This window comes from Felis catus, chromosome A2, assembly GCF_018350175.1.
Source record: "Felis catus isolate Fca126 chromosome A2, F.catus_Fca126_mat1.0, whole genome shotgun sequence".
Lineage (NCBI taxonomy): Eukaryota > Metazoa > Chordata > Mammalia > Carnivora > Felidae > Felis > Felis catus.
In genome coordinates, this window is record NC_058369.1 from 39,740,698 (window position 1) to 39,761,499 (window position 20,802).

General features: G+C 46.6%; 2 long non-coding RNA genes across 3 annotated transcripts in view; one reads left to right on the forward strand and one right to left on the reverse strand.

Moving 5' to 3' along the window:
* The window catches only part of LOC109496654, a 155,166-nt gene extending 137,802 nt beyond the window's left edge, over positions 1-17,364 (reverse strand). Inside the window, exons 1-2 of the long non-coding RNA XR_002152881.3 lie at positions 16,564-17,364; positions 8,107-8,957 (exon numbers count right to left, since the gene is read on the reverse strand). This is a non-coding gene — a long non-coding RNA (uncharacterized LOC109496654). The remainder of the gene's footprint in view (positions 1-8,106; positions 8,958-16,563) is intronic.
* LOC109496652 overlaps positions 2,963-20,802 on the forward strand; it is a 60,141-nt gene continuing 42,301 nt past the window's right edge. For both annotated transcript variants that reach the window (XR_002152877.3, XR_002152878.3), the window contains exon 1: positions 2,963-3,174. This is a non-coding gene — a long non-coding RNA (uncharacterized LOC109496652). The remainder of the gene's footprint in view (positions 3,175-20,802) is intronic.

A 20,802-nucleotide genomic window follows, 5' to 3' on the forward strand; every position in this document is an offset into this window, starting at 1 on the left:
TCATACAGTTCTCCAAGCATACTCTCGGGTGCTCTGACATCTGGTGATGAGAGGAAAGGAGATTCAGCCAGAGGCAATGAAGGAGCAGCCAGTGAGGTGGGAAGAAACCCAGAAACTCTAACGGTTCCCAGAACCTAGGGGAATACAGTTGTTAAAGGAGGAGGACGAATCAAATGAAGTCAATATTGATAAGGACAGATAGGACCATTGGTTCATGGAACCAAGGGAAGTCACTGGTGAGCCACTGAGTCATTGCTAACGCACGAAGGAACTGTCTAGAAGGATTATACATTTCATCAGAGTGGCACAGAACAGAAATTTGTTCTCACACCTCCCTAGTCAATGCCATGATAGTAGCTAAAGCCCCAAGTCTTTGGTTAATACAGGGGTGGAGAAGAGGCTATTAAGTATGCTGAATTGACTGATTTTAAACTTTTAAAGAGAACGTTTTCCCACAGATGCCATCAGGAAGAACGAAGGCTCAAAAGGGAGTATATAGAAATGAGTTCTAGGAATGCGGGACAAAAATACAAAGTAAGTTAAATTTGATATGCATCTTCGATACATGGCTGAAAAATATCCTGGGGAAGGGAGGCAAGGGCAGGATAGCCGGGCAATGATTAGGAACAATAAGGTCATTCCTATTTATCCCGTCACTGCGTGGAGACACTTGAAGAAACAGGTTGTGCAGTAGGGGGGAGCGGCCCGGGGTCAGGCACGGAGCTGACCTCCTCCTCACACACACACACACACACACACGCGCGCACACACACACACACACACACACACACACACACACACCGTGAGCACCATTAGTGCTCTTATCTCTGTTTTGTTGATGAGAAACTAAGGCTCGCGCCAAGGCCCCAGGGCAACTAAATGACAGAGTTCAGGTTCAAACCCCGGCTAATGTGACTTGAAAATCTAATATTTTAACCCTGCTTCCTTCAGAATGCCTTCTTTAATCACAACAGAAGAAACCAGGGCACACTGTTATGCATGGAGAATTACAGGCTGCAGTTGGAAGGATATTTCTCCATTTTTTTTTTGACAACTAAAATTAACTTCTTTGTCAGGTCCCCAATTCTTGGGGCGGCAGAAACAAAATCACTCCCATTTAGGAATTTCTCTGACTCTCCCCCAGGCTGACCTCTCAGTTCTGGAGGCCCTCGGGAATGCCAAGGCACGTGAAGCTTCCGTGTCCCCTTCTGTGCTCCCCCTGGCACCCTGAGTCTTTCTCGGGTTCTTTCTGCCTGAACTCCCTGATGGGCCATCTCTACCTAACTAATTCCACACTAAGCTGGCCGTGGGAACCCTGGGGGCTCCCCTCGACTATCCAGGGAATGGAGTCACATTAGTTATGTGATTCTGGGCAAGTTATTTAAGTGCTTTGTGCCTCAGTATCTCTATCTGTAACATCAATGGTCTTAAAGGGATGTTAGAGAGTTAGAAAAGAAAATATTCGTAAAATGCTTAGGACAGTGGTTGGCACATGACAAATGCTTCACTGAAGTTAACTGTCATTGGGGGTGGGCGGGAAGAAAACAATGACTCTCACTGACCAAGTTTTTGTCTTATGCTTGGACTGTAGCTTTAAAATCCAAAATGCTGGAACGTTAACCCTTTTATTCCCTTGATTCTGTAGCATCCTTTCTTTCCCTGGACAACAAAAGCAAATTGTCAATGGGGTGCCTGGGTGGCTCAGTCGGTTAAATATCTGATTTCAGCTCAGGTCACGGTCTTACCGTTGGTGAGTTTGAGCCCCACATCGGGCTCCACACTTCTAGTGCAGAGCCTGCTTGGGATTCTCTCTCTCCGTCTCTCTCTGCCCTCCCCTGCTGGCTCTTTCAAAAGTTAAATAAATAAACTTAAAAAAAAAAAAGCAAATTATCTGGCTCCACACATTTGGGACTTTGGGGGTGGGGTGTGGTTTAATATCTCAAAATCCCACCCTACCTAGTCATAGGTGGACAGTTCTGTTTGAGACCCTCTGAGTTGTCCTGCAGTGACCCCCCAATCCCCACTATCTTCCCGCCACAACACACACACACCCATCACTATCTCCACTGCTGCTGTCTAGAGGGTAGAATTCTCTGGCATATAATTCCCCTACAACTCACACAGTTTATCTTTGGAGTCATATCCATTCATTGGATCTTTATTATGATCTTTGGGGAAAGAAAACCAGAATCTGCTCTCAGCTACCACCCTTTTCTCTTTTAACAAAAATTGTGTATACTCACAAATTTGTTCATAATTGTGACACTGGAGTTTTCCATTCTACAGACTTGTGTGTAGAGATTAGACTAGAGGTCTGCCATGCATATCTCTTAGCCACATGTTCAACATGTAAACATATTACCCCCAAAATCAAATCTGCTAAAATAAATCTTTTGTGCATTATGGAAAACTTCAAACATATACAAAAGTCAAGGAGCCACCAATGTTCAGGCACTCATTATCCTCAACTCATGGCCAATCCCACTTCGTCCATCCCTAGCCATATATTTTGAAGCAAACCTCAGAGATGGTATCATGTCATCTGCAAATGTCACTGCGCTTCTAAAGACTGAGAATGCTCTTTTACAACATGGTACTGGGATCACAACTCTGGTAAAAAGTAATGATGATTCCTTAATATCATCAAAAAGCCAATCAGTGTTCAATTTTTTTTTTTTTAGCAGCATCCAGTCTGATACATCAGGGTTGGGATTTGCACCTTGCAAATTGTTTTAGGAAACAGCCGGAGGCTGTCCGGGTGAATGATTCCATCCCTCCGTTTTCTTCACAGACAGGAACGTCATAGCCAAACCCACAGTGGGTTTTGCCAAGAACTCCAAAAAAGACAATCACGTGTCAAATAACCATGGAGACGCGGTTACAAAAGGAACACTTATTCCTTGCTCCCTTGTTTAGCTGCTGAGCACTGATGCAGGAGGCAGGCACCGCCTGGGGCTGCACACACCTGACGGTGTGCTCCTGGTCAGCTCCGCCTGAGCCTGCAAGGACTCGTCCAGCTGCTGTCAGTGTCAGCGCCGGGGATTAGCGTGCCCTCCTGGGGGAGTCCAGCTGACCGCAGCGCTGGAAGAATCGGAATCTCCAGACTGTCCTTGTTAGTTTCTTCTAATGGTTCAGCAGCAGTTTGATATGAATCCAGCAGAGGACTTATCTGAGGTATTATTATTATTTATATTATGTTTCATCCGGTTCCAATGCTGATTATTTACATGACGAGCCTCATGATATTAACCTAAGGGCAGTTCCAAGCCTAGTCCCTTGAAGTGACTGCATTCTTCGATTTGTGGCCTACAATGGCTTTCCTTTAGACACCTTACATAAATCAAGGTGCTGGTAAGTCAAGAATGAAGTGATCCTATTATTACTTTAAAAAAATACGTGCACAAAAATAGTCTGCTAACAGTTGCTCCGGTGCTCTGCCTCTGTTCCTTAGCTTTCCTGCTTCTGGGTCTTTTTGCTTCGGCTCTCCCAGGGCTGCAGGAGGTAGGAAGGCCTGGAGTCGCAGAGTTAGCACCCCCAGTATCAACCAGTGAGGGGCCCATGTTGGTGGATAAAAGCCCCAGGTGGGATAACTCTGAGGGGTGTTCTACAGCGCTTCCCAGAGGTTCCAGACAGGCCTGAACCCCCGCTGTCCACAGAACTAGCTGATTCATTATCAGCAGCCCTCCCTGGACCATCTCATTTCCCCCATCCTCCATTAGTGCTTCCTACCATTACCTCCCACTGCAGGGTGACCAGTTCATCCTGGGAAATCCCCTAGTCCCAGATAAACCAGGACAGGTGAATACCTTATCTTCCAAAAAATAAACAAACAAACAAATAAATAAATAAATCACTTATACTCAAATTCTAGTTCCAGGGTTGGCTTCTGGAGTATCTGAACCTAAGACAATCCCTACAGACAGAAGAGTCTGGAATGAAATGCACCTCTTTTTTTTAAAATATAATTTATTGTCAAATTGGCTAACATATAGTGTGTACAGTGTGCTATTGGTTTTGGGGGGTAGATTCCCGTGGTTGCGATGCACCTCTCACCTGGGTATTCATTATGAATAGAGCCCACTGGTGTTGGGCAGTGGGGCAATGGGGCAGTGTTGGGCTCCGTAGGTATTTGGGTGTGGGAACCTATGAGAATGGTTTCTCACCAAATCTGTAATTTGACGTTTTTACGAAGAACATCATTTGTCTGCTCTTTCAAAAGTACATAATAAAAACTTGGGGTTTTATAAGCAATTGGCAAATATTTGTTTTATCACTTTTCACGAGTCATCTTCATTTAAGTGTTTTTAAAGAAAGGAAAGAAACCAGATATTAAAAAAAAAAAGTTTTTTATGATGACTCAGGGCAGCGGTTTGCAAATCTTTTTTTTTTTTTTTAACGTTTATTTATTTTTGAGACAGAGAGAGACAGAGCATGAACGGGGGAGGGGCAGAGAGAGAGGGAGACACAGAATCTGAAACAGGCTCCAGGCTCTGAGCTGTCAGCACAGAGCCCGACGCGGGGCTCGAACTCACGGACCGTGAGATCATGACCTGAGCCGAAGTCGGACGCTTAACCGACCGAGCCACCCAGGCGCCCCGTAAATCTTTTAAGCCTACAAATCTTGTGAGGCAATGCTACATGGGTCCTCCAGTTACAACCAGTTACAAGTGGAGCTGCTGGCACTAACACAGGGTTCTGGGGCTGGAGCCCCGCCCTTGCGGTTGCCCCGCCACCCCGTCCGTCCCCCAACCCTCTTCCCTACCTCAGGTAACCACTAAGCACTTCCTAGGAAGCCTGAGGTTTTTGTTGGACCCCAGCATGCAAACCACTAACATAGGGGATTACTGAATGGCATGAAAAAATATCACTAACTTTTTACTTTAAAACATGTTAGAACATGAGAAGGGCAGGGCAAAAAAAGAGCACACACATTCTGTCTTGAGTTTGTGGGGGGAAAAAATAATAATACCTGTATTCATATACATTGAGAAAAGGCTGGGAAGAAATACACCAAAGATGTTCATGGTGGTCATCTCTGGGGGACTGGATCCCCATGACCTTTTCACTTTCTATTCTGTGCCAGCGATCTATTACCTCCATTTTCCACAGTGGGTAGGAATTATTTTTCAGGCGAACGAAATCTCAACACATGATTTTAAAGAGGGGAGGAGAGGAGGAAATATATTCCAAAGTCACATGCAGACAACAGCAGCATCAGACTAGATTTTCATTATTCCTAGATACCGATCTGAAGAGCAGGGCCTTTTTCAGTCGGAGAGGGTTTAGCCACTGAAGACTGCATAACACAGGTTATAGCCTGTCAATTCCATGCCCAGCAAGGTTTTTGAAGCTTTTGATAATGATATATGAACATTGCCCATAAAATAAGCAAAGCAGGGGATAACTCTCCTGCCCCCATTGCCATGCAGTGGTTCAGCCAGCAAAGTAGGCGGTGCCTCCTGTGACTGTGGGTATGGTCAGGTCAGCCGCATGGCCAAGGAGCATTTGAAAGGAGACTCGAAGCTTTGCCAAACCTGAGGCTATAGTAGAGAATTAGTGTTTAAATCTGTATTTCCCCAACTAGCTGCCCATCAGAGTCACCTAGGGAGATTCTTACAATTGGATTCCTGGCCCCACCCTCGGATCACCTGATACCTCCTGAAGAGGACTTAGGACCTGCATCCTAAACAGATATGGCAAGGGCAATGGGGATACTTATGGGACAACTTCGTGAAGTTCATCATCACGGCTGGTTTGTAAGTTCTAGGAAACTTATATGCCTGTTTGCTGCTGTGACCTAGATACTGTGTGCACAACTCCTGGTGCTCTAAATATTCAGGGAGGCAACTATTTATGGAAAGTTCACTCTGTGCCTGACATTTTGCTAAGTAGTTTCAAGTCCATTCACCTTAATTATAACTCAAAATACACTTCTATCCATTTTGTCAAAGATGAAGCAGATTCAGAGGGGTTAAGAAACTTGCCCAGTATCACCTAGAAAGAAAGAGAGGCACCACTGGAATCCTGGTCTGTGGCCCAAATGCTAGCTCATCTCATTCAGCTAACACACTTCTAGAAAGTTCCATGGCTTTTCCTTCCTTTTCCTGGGAGAAAAATGGAACCAGAATTCTCCACTCACCTTCCTCATCTCCTATCCTCTACCTGCTCCTTCACTGGTTTACACACCCGCACACATGCACACCCTCTTTTAAGTTTTACCTGCATCGAAAACAGCACCAGAATCCTACCCCCAGGACGTTTTATACAGAGGTTTATTCTCACAATTTTCTCAGTTCTTGTTAAACATGTCTTTCCTAAGCTACAGGAAACCAGTTGTTCCTTGATTCCATTTTAATTCTCCAACTATTTGAAAGCAGTTGTTGTAAACCATCCTAAGCAATTTGCCTGTTCAAATTACAAGGCATTTGATGGTGGGTCCTTATCCTCCACTAGTCACAAGGCCTCAGAGGCTACAGGTTTCCTCCCCTGACCTCCTCACCAGATAGTGTGATGCAAACAGACCCATCTTAGACCAAATTCCACCAAAAAGGTGACAGTTGTTAGCAAGTAGTCACATACACAGACCTCTGACCCATTCTGTAAGACTGGGGACATCTCAGTCCGCTGTCCTGTAAGACACGTCAACAGCCTCTTAGATGAGAAGTTCATTTGAGGCAGGCGTGACAGTACTGTCGTGCAGTACTTAGCTAACCTACTCGGGCAGGTGATAAAATCAACCTTTTCACGTCCAGATACTGGACCAGGTGGACATCCAAGCTCAGTGCCTTTCCAAGAGAACACGTCACTGTTCTCTCTAGATTCATTCGCAAAGTTCAGGCAAAGCAGATGCACCACGAAACATTTCTAGCCATCTACCTTTCCTGAACACCCTTATTTTCATCAATGAAAAACCATTTTAGAAATCCATTATGCTAATGAACACACCCGTGGGTGCCGAGCTAAGACAGATCGTTGAAGCGCTTATAGTAACTTCCTCTGGGGTGTGGGACTGTGATCTTTCAAATGTTAGCTAACTGGCCCTACAGTGTAAATGAAGGCTAATGCGTGTGTGTGCGCACACGCACTCATGCACACATAACATGTTATCTATGCTTTAGCTTTAGAAGTGAATTACAGACAACACATACCAGCATAATAGCCACCATTTAATAAGAACTCCCTGTATGCCAAGTACTGTGCTGAATGTCTGACCAGGAAGAAAACTGATCTCGTTTCATTGCCACTGAGGAAACTGAGGCCCCAGGAAACCCAGCTAGAAAGGATGAGCTAGACTCATACTCTGGCGGACTTGACAGCTATAAATCTTAACCGCTCCAAGAGACTGGTTGCCTGTAAGTTCTTCGAGGCCTCTTGGGAATCCCTCAGTCATCATCACCAATAATTTTTCATTCATGGCTCAAAACTTTCAACAATAAATAAAAGCCCAATCCCTGGGAAATATTCTACTGCATGACTTCTGAGCATAGTTGGTTCTGAAGCAGGCTTGGGAACTCCTCTGGGGGTGATAACTGTATTCTACCCAGAAACATGCAGCGCAGCTGGCTCTCAGTTTCCAAGGCCAAGGGTGGCCACAATTTGAATCCCCGCCCCCTGCCACCTTCCCTGTGAAGCCTCAGCATGGAAGCCTCCTCTTCTGCACCCCTCGGCTTAGTGTCTGTGTTTGAGCACATCAGATGCCGCAAGGCACTGGGGAGAAGGGCAGCCAGTCACAGCCCAAAGCACCCTCCCTCCCTCCCAATAACTATCATAAACTTCAGAGTTGCCAGGGCAGAGAGGAGAGGGAGTGCGCTGGGGCTGGTGAGGCACCATCAAAATCTCGATACTTTACAATAGGAGAGTTGAAAGAATTTGCTGATGGATCAACATAGAGTCTACAAGAAGAGACTTTTAAGACTTGCAGCCTGAGCGCAGAAGAAGCTAGTTGTCACTAACAAGATGGGGAAGACTGAAGAGTAGGTTCATGGAGAAACAGTGGGACCTGTGAGGTTTGAGAGGCCTATGAAGTATCCCAGGTGTATTAGTTTTCTATTGTATTGTAACAAGTTACCACAAATTTAGCAGTTAGAAATGACACCATCAACTCACCATTCCGTAGGTCACAGTCTGGGTAAACTCAGATGTTTTTGCTGCTCAGGGTATCAGAAATTTGAAGTCAAGGTGACCCAGTTCTTGTCTGAGGCTCTAAGGAAGAAGCCATGTGCAAGTTCATGTTCATCGTTGAGAGAATTCAACTCCTTGCTATTGTGGGTCTGAAGCTCCTGGTTCTTTGCTGGACGTGAGTTGATGGCTACTCAGCTTCTAGAAGCTGCCTGCATGTCTTGCCATGGGGCTTCCTCCATCTTCGAGCCAGAAAGGGTGGGTCAAACCCTCCAGCTTTGAACTCTCACATGCACTTCTGTCACCAGCCAGACAAAAACTCTGCCTTTAAAGGGATCTTGTGATTGGACCAGACCACCAGGAATATCTCCTTTCTTTAAGGTCAGCTGCATCGTATAATACAATCTAACCAGGGCAGTGCCGTCCATTACATTCTCAGTCCTGAAGGAGAGTGCACACCAGGGCGGGAGTGAGGGCAGAAAATCATGGGGGCTTTCTTAGAATCCTGCCTGCCACCCAAATGGAAATGCAGAGGAAGACCGTCTCCTGCAGAAACTTCCAGGGCTGAAGAACAGAGGAGGAGGGGGAGGGGACAAGCCCATCTGGATGTCTTTAACCTCTGGAACTTGAAGCACTCAGGAAAGAAGGCCTGGCCCTTTGAAGCGCCCCACAGAGCCGTGTGTGTGTGCCCCACCGTGGGCCTGCCCTGCCAATCCTCCTGCAAGGGCCCCGAGGCATCTTGGCTGCAGTATCCCCGTGTCTGGCAGGTGAGTCAACAGTTGGCTGCTCTCCTGGGCTTTCTTGGAAAGGGCTGTGTTCCAGGTTGGCAGCTGTGCTGGCTGGGAAGGAGGAAAAGAGAAAAGCCAAGTTCTGGGGGCGTTGCTGCCAGGCAGGACACCTGGACCTTTTCCCCCTCGGCCCCTGAGAATGATGGCAAGAAATTTCACTATCACTCCAGGGAAGCCGGAGCCATAATAAAGCAGGGTGGTAAAGCTCTCAGGCAGTGGAATCCAATCAGTGACCTAGTCTCACAATTGCACCATCCGTAAAATGGGGATAGTTGCTAGTAGCTTCCACAAAGGGGCTTGTGACAATTAAACAGCATGGTATCTGTAAATCATTGACCACAGTGGTTGGCATATAGGAAGTACTGACAAAAGCCCACACAAAAAATACTATTAACAAAGGGGAAAGGAATGGCAGATGGAGGCTGTCCAACGAGAAGGGATTAAAAGGAGGAAGGGATCAGATAAAGAGGTCAAGGGGACAGCTAACCCCTTTGATAAGAAACTTTCATAATATTGGAATGCAAGTTAGTTGTTTCTATAAAGACTTATGAATATACAAAGGACAGCTGGTACACCCCAAGGCATGATGGATTTTGATTGAGCCACACAGTAAATCTGGATATGTTTCCAAGGCTCCTAGGTAGCCAGATAGGGCTTCTACTTCCTGTAGAAATTCAGGAGGGAAGAGAGGGACAAGCAAGGGGCAGACTACTATGTTGGTATGTTGCATGCCACATTTGATTGCAAGTAACATACGTTCACGTGAGCTTAGTGGGGTGGGGTGACATATATGAGGCATCAACTGTGGCTTCACCCTACACTTCTGTATGCACTAGATTTCCTTGCTGCATCCTGAGGACTTCATTTCCTACCTCCAGCCCAATCCAACTCAGCCAGAATTGAGTGGGTTATTCCATAAGGAACCAAGCAAAGGCCTTATACTCAGGGCAGCACAGTGGGAAAATGAAGATCACAGCCTCTGCCAGCTTTGCTCAAAAACACTGAGAGTTCCTTGACTTGACATTGAGGCATTTCTCTTACCTGACAAAGACCACCAAACCCTATCAGTCATCCAGTTTGCAGGGATGTGTCCCAGGGACAACACCTTTCCCCATCCAACGGCCAGGACTAAAGCTTCCCAGGACAGAGGGGCCCACAGAGACCTCTAGGTCCACTGAGAGCAGACAGCGGCATAAAACTAAGGCCTCACCCCTGACCAAGGTGGATAAGCTGGAAATAGTTCCCCCCTGAGTGGCAACTTTGAACATGCTCATTCTGAGGCATGACACACACCCTGTGGACAGACACCCAACAAGAGGAAATCAAGGAAGCCAGTCCCTGCCACTGCCTGGTTGTCAGCTCCTTCCCCTTGTCCCTTTACAGACTGGCCTGTTCTCTCTCTCTTCCAGCTTAAGAAAGTGCACGTGGCATTGGGGTCCCTGCCTCAACCTGGCTCTACATGATCTCTTGGTTCAAGCGCTGAGAACTATCTAACTAGAGTTGTATGTCTCTCAGTTCACATGTTTGAAAGGCAGAAGCTGGTTTGAGCCTATGGATTGATATCGGTTCGGTTTGCCTTGGATCTAGTTAGTGGTGAGGGGTAGAGTATGGGGGTCACATGGTATAGGCATGGCTGCCTCTTTCTTCCAGTGGGGTTGTGGGTGACTAGATACTCAGAAGGGAGATAGGGTGTGGCAAGTACCCCAAATGTAGCCACCACAAATAGCCCCAACCTAATTTAGATTTCATCAATTCTGATACATCATTACAGAGTTCTTGAAATCTAATCCATTCCAGAACATTTCCAGATGGGCCAGAAGAGAATGCATCTTTGTATCCTCTCTTTCTTCCAGAATCAAATTTTTGGTATTATTTCGAAACTAGATATGCAGAAATCCCATCCTGCAAAACACAATCTTTTGTGGTTAATTGAATGATTATCTCCCATTTTTTTTCTTTTCAACAAGTCTCAGTTTTCATAGGTGGGCTTGTTGAATGCGGGGTCCACCCACATGGATATTTCTGCGGCACGAGGGCATCATGGAAGAAGCCACTTAATTACAGCAGAGTTAATGGCCTTGTCTGGGTTAGTAGTAAAGCCAAGTGCCACTTGCTGAGCCTTTAACTCTTCATTAACTCAAATCCCAGTTGTAACTTTCTGCTAGGGCCCGGAGTTCTGACTTTGCTTAATCCACTAGATAGAAGTAGAGCAACGGGAGAGGCTGTAAATACTCTGTCAGGGCATGAAGAATAACAACAATAAGGCATTCATATTAGGAGAGGAGATTCATTCATCACGGTTTGTTTACCCTCTCAACAACCCAGTAGATTTGCTGTGGCTGTCTCTGGGGAAGCAGCTGGCGTAAGGAAATCAGATTGCAGAGCAAAGAATGTGAGCTCTGCAGTCACATGCGCCTCATTTCACATCCTGGCCAAGGCCCTTCACTTCTGGGATGGGGCAAACCTGGATGGCAACTCTGGTCAGTTCCCATACCCTGACCCTAGTGAGAGAGCTTGAATGGCAACCTGCTTCTTTTGTCCTCGGTTTTGCCTCTACAAAATGGGGGAATGATAATATTGACTTCATAGGGTGATTGTGAAGCTTACATAGGATCACATATGTGAAAGCCCCTTGTATCTACTAGGTACTTATTATGTTTGCTTCTTTCGCATTATAACAGACTTCTTCCAGGTTTGAGCTAATCCTCTATTAAGGTTTCATGGCTGACCAAGACAGAACAAAGAGAGCTAATGGGGATGGGGCCCCTGGGTGGCTCAGTCAGTTGAACGTCCGACTTCAGCTCAGGTCATGATTTCTGTTTGTGAGTTGGAGCCCCGCATTGGACACTGTGCTGACAGAGCCTGGAGCCTCCTTCGGATTCTGTGTCTCCCTCTCTCTCTCTGCCCCTCCCCCACTCTCTCTCTCTCTCTCTCTCTCTCTCTCAAAAATGAATAAACGTTAAAAAAAAAAGAGAAAGAGAGAGAGAGAGAGAGAGAGAGAGAGAAGGGGGGAAAGCCAGACTTAAATCATTCTTGTGAGAAAAAAAAAGTCTCTCTCAGGTAGATCCTACCTCAGGCTTGAATTTCATCCTCTTTTCCAGACCCTTCTATTGATGTGGCAAAAGTTACTCACTGTCCCCTAACATTACACTCCCCTAATTCTGTAATAATACATTTCCCACAGACACACGAAGTTTAAGTTGAACATACAGCCAATGAGAGAGAGAGAGAGAGAGAGAGAGAGAGAGAGAGAGAGACTACATTTCTGAGTATCCCTTGCAGATAGCCATATGACAAAGTTTTCACCAATGGGATGTGAGAGGAAGTGAAGTTTGCAATTACTGAGCCTGACTGAGCTTCTCTTTTCCCTTCCCTACTAGCTAGAATGTCAATAAGGAGCTGGTCAACTGACCTTGGCCACATAGATGAAGACAACCCTCTGAGCAACAAGATAGAAGGAATCTGGGTCTCTGGACAGCCCCATGCAACAGAGCTGTCTGGGACCATCACCTACCTCCAGTCTGTTGCATGAGAAAGAAACATACTTCTGTTTGGTTACAAACACTCTCTTGGGGGAGTGGTCTCTTATTACATCAATTCACTCCACTCCCTAATTCACAATCTACTCCCTAACTAAAAATCCACCTTACCTGATTGGAATTCATCTTTAGAGCTTGCCTTGAGCAAGAATGGTCTGGAGCCAAGATCTCACCTACACTTTAGGGTAGATCAGACTTCATAATCTGGCTACTTGTAAACCAGATCCATCCCACAGACATGCTTTGGTTGATTCTTACGATGTATTTTAAAATTTTAGATCTGTTGTTGCAGCATCTGGGTGGCTCAGTTGGTTAAGCATCGAACTCTTGATTTCGGCTCAGGTCATGATCTCATGGTTTGTGAGACTGAGCCCCATGTCTGCCTGCTTAGGATTCTCTAATTCTGTCCCTCCCCTGCTCATGCTCCCTCTCTCTCCCTCAAAATAAATAAACACTTTTAATAATTAAAAATTTTAGGTTTATTGTCAGCATTTATGAAATTGAGAACTTTCACCAAAAACCCTAAATGTTCAGCTTTTCTTGAGAAATCAGAAGGTCTGGCAACCCTGGGCCACATTCTTGCTTAGAAAAATTCAGGCGCTAGCTTGCTTCAGTTCATCATGGTCAATGCCTGTCAGAGTCTTGACGGTTTGGGGCCTGATACCTGACTTCTAACACCCAAAACCTATGTCCCTTTGCCTAAGTGCTTTCTCTGGCTCCCTGGAGCCCGCCTAGCCAGAGGGGCTAGAGACTGAAGGTACTACCACCCCCAAAAGACTCCAATCAACAACTGATGGGAGTTGATGTATAAATATCACAGCTCCCCATTCCTCAGATGGGATAGCTGGAGGGCACCTTTCCATTGGCCCCTAGAGTTTGAGTCCCAGTGTTCCAGAGTGGTAAGCCACTCCATAATGCACCTTTTATTGACTGGCTGCCTTCCCTTCCCTATCCCAGTTCCCAGGTCTCTCCCAACACTTCCCAGAATCACCTTCCAAATAAACAGCTTGCACTCAAATCCTACTCTCAGAATCTGCTTTCTGGGGCAGCCTGAGTCACCAGTGCCCTTAGTTTCCATGTGATAGTTAGCATTTAGCACCATGCTGCACTGTGATTTTTCTCCTGGTGAAGAAATATTTATCTGTGTTTGATCTTTATTAAAAGTGAAAAGAAAAGGGAAAGATGATTCCAGAAGCCAATGTTTTTCAGAAAATAGGTGAGAGTCTATCTCTGTAGAAGTAAAGAATATTCCTGAATGTTTAACATGCAAATACTGGCCTGCTTCCTTCACTGACGTTATCTGCCTGACCCTCAGACGGTCATGTTTGTGATCCCTGCTTTACAGCCCTGAAAACTCTTGTTAAAATTCAGGAGTCATTAACCCCTGACTTTGAATGGGGCTCTGAGATTAGCTAAGTGGCCGCGTGGGAGCATATTGAGGGAAGAGGGAGGGAGATACCTAAGTTTCAAGGACTGAAGTTTAGAGGAAGGGCCAAAGGAAACCCTGGCACTTCAGCCAGGCAAGGTGGGCTCAGTGTGGCATCAGGGTAGGGAGCCTGAAGAGAGCCGAAGTCTTTCCTGAGCCTGTGAAAAATCTCTTCCACCACAGCATCCAAGAGGCTGTATCCACACCCTCCACCAGAGCTTGGCTCTCTTTATTCCAAAACAACTTTTTTTTTTTTTTGAGAGAAAGAGTACAAGTGGGGGAGGGGAGTGGAGGGAGAATTCCAAGCAGGCTCCACGCTCAGCATGGAGCCCGATGCGAGGCTTGATCTCACAACCCTGGGATCATGACCTGAACAGAAATCTAGAGTTGGATGTTCACCCAACTGAGCCACCCAGGTGCCCCTCCAACACAACTTCTGGGTGTGTCTCCTGATTTTGCACGAGTTCCAGATGGGTGGTAGCTATCCCTATTCTACTCGTTTTTCCCAGCACCTGACAGAGGGCTCGCCATACTATGGGCAACCAACTGAACCAGCTTGACCCTAGATTGAGTGGTCAGAAGTGCTATGTAAGCCAGGGGGCACTGTGATTCAATGTGCATTTCTCTGTTGGAGAGCTGAAAAAGTTTTTTGGCTGCTCTGTAGTGATAAAGACTGAACTAGCTAGGCCCACACTATTTAAACCCAGGAACATGGGCTTTTTGGAAAACTAGCTATCTCTTACCTAGTTTGCAATCAACAGGATTAAGAACGTGGAGAATCAGACTGTCCAGGTTCAAATCCCAGTTCCCCTACTTACTTATTAGCTGTGTGACTGTGGGCAAGTCACTCAATTTCTCTGTGCCTCCATAAAAAATGGAAATTGAATGAGCTAATGCATGTAGAGTGCTTTGGACTGTGCCTGCACAGAGGAAGCACTTAAAATATGTTAGCTATAATTGACTCTGATTGGAGACAACAGGATCCTGGCTAAAAAGAAAGCCAGGATAGAAAATTATCTAAAGGAATATGCTAGTTCTAGCAAAGCCCTAAAGCTAGACAATAGGCACAAAGAATCCACATGTTCCAGAGCAGGGCTTCTGACCTTTCTTGTGTTGGCATCTATTCAAGTGATGCTCCCTTTTTAGAATAATGGTTTGTATGTATGTATTTATTTATTTATTTATTCATTCATTCATTCATTCATTCACTCTAATGTTTATTCATTTTTGAGAGAGAGACAGAGCGTGAGATGCAGCGGGGCAGAGAGAGAGGGAGACATAGAATCTGAAGCAGGCTCTAGACTCCCAGCTGTCAGCGCAGAGCCTGACACAGGGCTCAAACCCACGATCCGTGAGATCATGACCTGAGCCGAAGTCAGAGGCTTAACCAACTGAGCCACTCAGGCACCCCAGAATAATCGTTTGTAAATGCACAAAATAAAATACATAGGATTACAGAGAAAGTCAGTTTTATGGCTATCAAAATACTAAACAAATTTATGATACAGTATTAGCCGTGCTCTGTTACTAACACATTAGAAAATAAGATCCAGCAGTGGGTCTAATTACTACTGTAATTTTTAAATAGAGATGAGCACAAAATGTCATTTTCACATATCAATGTATTTCAATGTAATGACAAAGTCATAGGCACTACTAATATAATTGTGAACACAAAGAAATGCCAACCTTCATTTCCAGATTAGCAAATGTAAAAAATAAAGCTTTTCCCAATACAAGAGGAACCTCTTTCCTAAGGAGAGCCAGAAAGAGCCCAGAAGTGCATCCAGGCATATTAAAAGATGCCCAAATTGGCTAATATTTCTTCCTTCCTTCCATCCTCCCTCCCTTCCTTCCTTCCATCCTCCCTCCTTTCCTTCCTTCCTTCCTTCCTTCCTTCCTTCCTTCCTTCCTTCCTTCCTTCCATCCTTCCTTCCATCCTTCCTTCCTTCCATGTTTCCTTCCTTCCTCCCTCCCTTCCTTCCTTCCATTCTTTCTTCCTTCCTCCCTCCCTTCCTTCCTCCCATCCTTCCTTCCTCCCTTCCTTCCTTCCTCCTTCCTCCCTTCCTTCCTTCCTTCCATCCTCCCTTCCTTCCTTCCATCCTCCCTTCCTCCCTTCCTCCCTCCCTTCCTTCCTTCCTTCCTTCTCTCCACCTTGTACAAACAGATATGGGGAATCCAAGAAGGACTGTGACTTCTGGAGGAGGGGAGTGTGTCTCCTTCATCAAGCCAAGGGAAGAACACTCCAACAGAGTAGCTTATAGAGATTGAGGGTGCTCTCAAGGGGAGCCAGGGGCCTCATTTCCTGGTTGGAGACCCATGAACAACAGCCATTTCAGACCTATACAAGAAGGGCCGGGAGATAACTGGAGAGAGTGAGGTGGAGAAAGGGTGCAGTCAACCCTCCTACCACTAAGGGTGATGAGGCAGGGAACCTCCTTTGGTGAAGAGGACCCCACAGACTTGAGTCTCAACCAGGAAGGTGGCCCCCAGGCAAGAAGACCCCAGAAGCTAGTGGCTGGGGGCAGAGGGGGGTGTTCCTGATGAAGGGGAAGGAGGAGGAGGTCAAGCAAAGGTGGTTCTCCAATGTTGGGGCCCTGCACATTGAGGAGAAGCCCCCCACATCCCTCTCTGCCCACACACCCCCAAATGCACTTCAAAAAAGTCACAAATGGAGTCATTTGGAGCTCACCATGCGTGCAGACGAACCAGTATTCGCTGAGAGAGGACTCGCGCAGTTCTGGTTGAGTAAAAACAAACGTGTTCCTTTTCTCCAGTCCCTTTTTTCTGTCCCAGCACACAGGGCTGCCGCATACTCCATGGAACACCCTCACGTCATCTTCTGTGTGCAGGCCATCCCAGGGCTGTGCCACAGTGTCAGTGATGTTCCTGGGGTTGCCTGAGGAGAGAGGAGGGGAGAAAGAAGGGGGAGGAGAAGGGATCCTTCAGACAGACCAAGCTCTCTCTTCACTTCAAACCCCTCGGGCCGAGTCAAACCTGTGCAGGGCAGAGGGAGGAAATGAAACTAGAGATAAAACTGGACCTTTCTATATCCAAATAGAGCAGCAACCTATGGGATCCACTCAGCATGTCATCAGGGGATGTGGGGAGGAGACAGATGCAATTCACGTTCGTGCCTCATCATCTTCAGACGTGTCAATACATGGAGTAGTGTGCCTTTCATTAATTTTGCAATTCAGACACCACCCAAATGCAGTCATGGGCCCTGGGAGTCACAGGGAGATGCATTCCTTTCTTATCTGAAAACATCAACACCCTCCTCTCAGGAGACTGATCCCCAGAGATGGAAACACACTGTAGAACTGCCTGGCTGAATGTCCCTTTCTTACTGGGGACCCAACAGTCCCTCCCATAGGGGCCCCAACTGGCTTGGGCCTGCCCCAAAGGCAGCAAAACACCTTCATAATCAGAGGCTTAAAAAGAAGATGAAAAGGAGCACCTGGGTGGCTCAGTCGGTTAAGCGTCTGACTTCTTCTCAGGTCATGATCTCGTGGTTTGTGGGTTCAAGCCCCCTGTTGGGCTCTTTGCTGACAGCTCAGAGTCTGGAGCCTGCTTTGGATTCTATGTCTCCTTCTCTCTCTGCCCCTACCCTGCTCATGCTCTCTCTCTCTCTCTCAAAAATACATAAACATTAAAAAAAAAAAAGTGAAAAAAAAAAAGGGGGGAAATGAAGGAGTCCACTCCTTCAAGGAGACAATTCCAGCTCCGAGGAGTCTCGAATGTGTAACTGTCTGTAGAAAACTTCTGTGGCACATGAGCTCTGATGGAATGTTCAACGGCTGTTTCTAAGGTCTAGCAGTAACCACACTTTTCTCCAAAGCCAGGAGAGGCCGCTTAGGTGCCCAGGCACCAACAGAAGGTCAAGGAAGTTAATTTTCCCAGGGACAACCCTCCAGTGGGGGTGGGGAGTGGCAGTCAGTCTCCGCTCCCTCCAGTGGGACAATGCAAAGTACATTTCATGTCTACGGTTCCCTGCACATTACCCAGTGGGTAACCAGAAAATAAGGCATGTTCTCAGCTCTTCTCCCTTCTCTCTCTCATTGCCCCCTCATTCCTGCTTCCTGGATCACTTCCCAAACAAACTGCTGTACCCATGCCCTTAGCTCATGGCCAGCTTTTGGAGGAATCCAAAAAGCTTAAGACAGTAATCCTCCCTATAGCTGAAAAAAAAATCAGGCTTCCTTAAAGGGTCCCCCACACACCTGCATGGCTTCAGGGCTGAGGAAATGCAAGTCACCGGAAAAAAAGCCAAGGAGTGGGGGTGGAGAAGAATCATGGCAGGTGAGGAAAATCATTTAGAAATTATAAAATTAAGTAGCTTTAAAAAGAGAAACCTGGTTGGGAAATTACTGGAAGAGCACAAATTGAAAAATGTTCTCAAGACAGTTGAGAATCTGTCAACTGACAAGAGACGGCTTTGTGAAGAAAACGAACCAGAGCAGGGTGTCAGGCAGACAGATTGGCCCAATTAAGGGCAGAGAGGCTGGGGAGAAGGAGTGAGTTATCGCGTGGCCTCTGGGGGGTCTAGAAAAGCTATTCCCAGCAGAATAGATGGGCCCATACAGGAGGCTGGTGAGAGCCTCTGGGGTGTCTGCGTGCTCCTTCCCTACTGTCAGGAGACTGTGAATGAACAGGGACAAGATGCTGTGTCTCCATGTCCTTTGAGACTGGACCGCTGATCACGTAAGATTCTCTGGAATAAAAGGGGACAGGGTGGGTACTCTATGGGAAGCCCCTCTTGGAGATCCGTTCATGCAACAAGTATTCATTGAGTCTGTTGACGTGTGGTGCTGCAGCCTGTTACGGATGGCGTTCCTGCCCCAGGAACTTTGCAGTCCTTCAGGAGAAGGAAGCATCAAATTCTTGGGCTAATATTCACTACACGGGGAGGGCTAGTCTAGATGCTTTGTCTCCTCATTTAACGTTCACAGAAACCTAGGAGGTAGGAACCACATGATCATTATTTCAGAGATGAGGAAACATAAACACAGAAAGGTTAGGAAAATGGGCCAAGGTGACAACACTGGTAAGGAGTAGAGCCAGAACCCAGAACCAGACAGTCCAGCTCTCAAGTCTGCACTCTGACCCACTACAGTTTAGTCTCTCCTATATTAAAGGATCTGACAAGTTCCGCAGGAGGATCAGCTACAAAATGTGATAATGCAGAGCCCTAGTTGGTGGTGGGGAAGCTAATCTCCTCTTCCCATGGCGTCCCAACACAGAGCAGTTGGGTGATCCCCAAGGAATTACAACCTCCTTGGTACCTGGGTCAGAAGTAGGCCCCCACCAGGTTTCCTGCTAAATGTGCCATGGTGCTTCCAGCCCAGCACTGGGATAGCTGCCTCCTTTCCCTGCTCTGTGACATCACGAGATGGGCACTGACCCTAGCACTCCCTTCACACGTGCCCAGGCCTCTGTGGGGGGCAGAGGGTGGCAGCAGAATCGGGTCCCCCTCCCTTGCCCCCTGCCAATGCCAACCAGTCATGGTCCTGAACTCCATGATCTGGGTACCCTGATGACACGGTTACTGGGCAGGGCAGAGAACGGGGAGCCAGGGGAGGGAAGACGGCAGCTACGAGCTCACCGTTTAGGAGACAGTAAGAGGCACAGTCTTGAAAGCTGAGACGCCAAGCCTCCGGCACATGCTCTATTGTCTCCTCAAACTTCACTTACAAAACACAACTTCAAAGATAAAATTATGAAGAATTTTAAGACCGCAGCTGCAGGGCATGAAACCCCAAATGTAAGAAGCCTGTGTGGCTGCTCTGCCAGCACAGCCATGCTCTGGCCCTGCCTGGAGTCAAGGGAAATGGAAAACAGTTGGACTGTTCCAATACAGTCCTCCACACTCACTTCGGCACAGAATCCCCTTTGAGGTTAACAGCCCTTAGTGCTAGTGTTCATGGACCTCCCTCTTAAAATGCTACATCACTTCACTCAAACTTCATAATAGCCACGTGGGTCAGGGAAAATCAGGGTTGTCACCATTCTTCCGAGAGGGAGAAACTGAGGCACAGAGAGGCAAGTGTTTTTCTTGAAATATGATAGGTATTGGTAGGTATGGTAGGTGTTACAGTAGGTAAGAGGCAGGGTCAGCTCTCAAAACCAAACATCCAGCCTCCAGGTCCTGTGCTCTCTCCCTGCAATGCACCAGCCTTCCCAACCCTCCAAGATGCTTTTCACATCCCCTGTTTGTCGCTCAGGAGAAGGCCGTAATGCTGGCAGGTTGCCATCCTGAAGCTAGTATTTATTAGGAAATCTCCAGGCATGCCAGGAAATTACAGACCAGCAAATTAGTTTAGTCATTTCACTAGTTGAAGGAGCTCTTCGCAAGCTCTGTAAAAAGCTTTTTCAAGAACAAGTTGTTAGAAGGGGTGTTTTGGTGCCTTAAAGACACCATGTTATCTTGGGCATCCAAAGACCTCCTTGAGGAAGAGAATTCCCATCAGACTAAGAAGAAATTTTAATGACCTTGAAAAATACCACACCACAGGGGCACCTGGGTGGCTCAGTCAGTTGGGTGTCTGACTTCGGCTCAGGTCACAATCTCGTGGTTCATGAGTTCAAGTCCTGCATTGGGCTCTGTGCTGACAGCTCGGAGCCTGGAGGCTGCTTCAGATTCTGTGTCTCCCTCTCTCTGTTCCTCCCCCACTCGTGCTCTGTCTTTCTCTCTCTCAAAAATAAATAAAGCTTAAAAAAATTTTTTTTAAAAACACCACACCACAGGTGTGGCAGCCAGCCTTCAAGATGGCCCCCAATGTCCCCTGCCTCCCAGTATTCACAACTTTGGGCACCCTCTCCCACCCTGAACAGGGATGAACTGTATAAACAGAAGAATATTGCAGAAATGACATTTGTGACTTCAAAGATGAGGCCCTAAAACTATTGCTTCCATCTTTCTCTCTCTTGG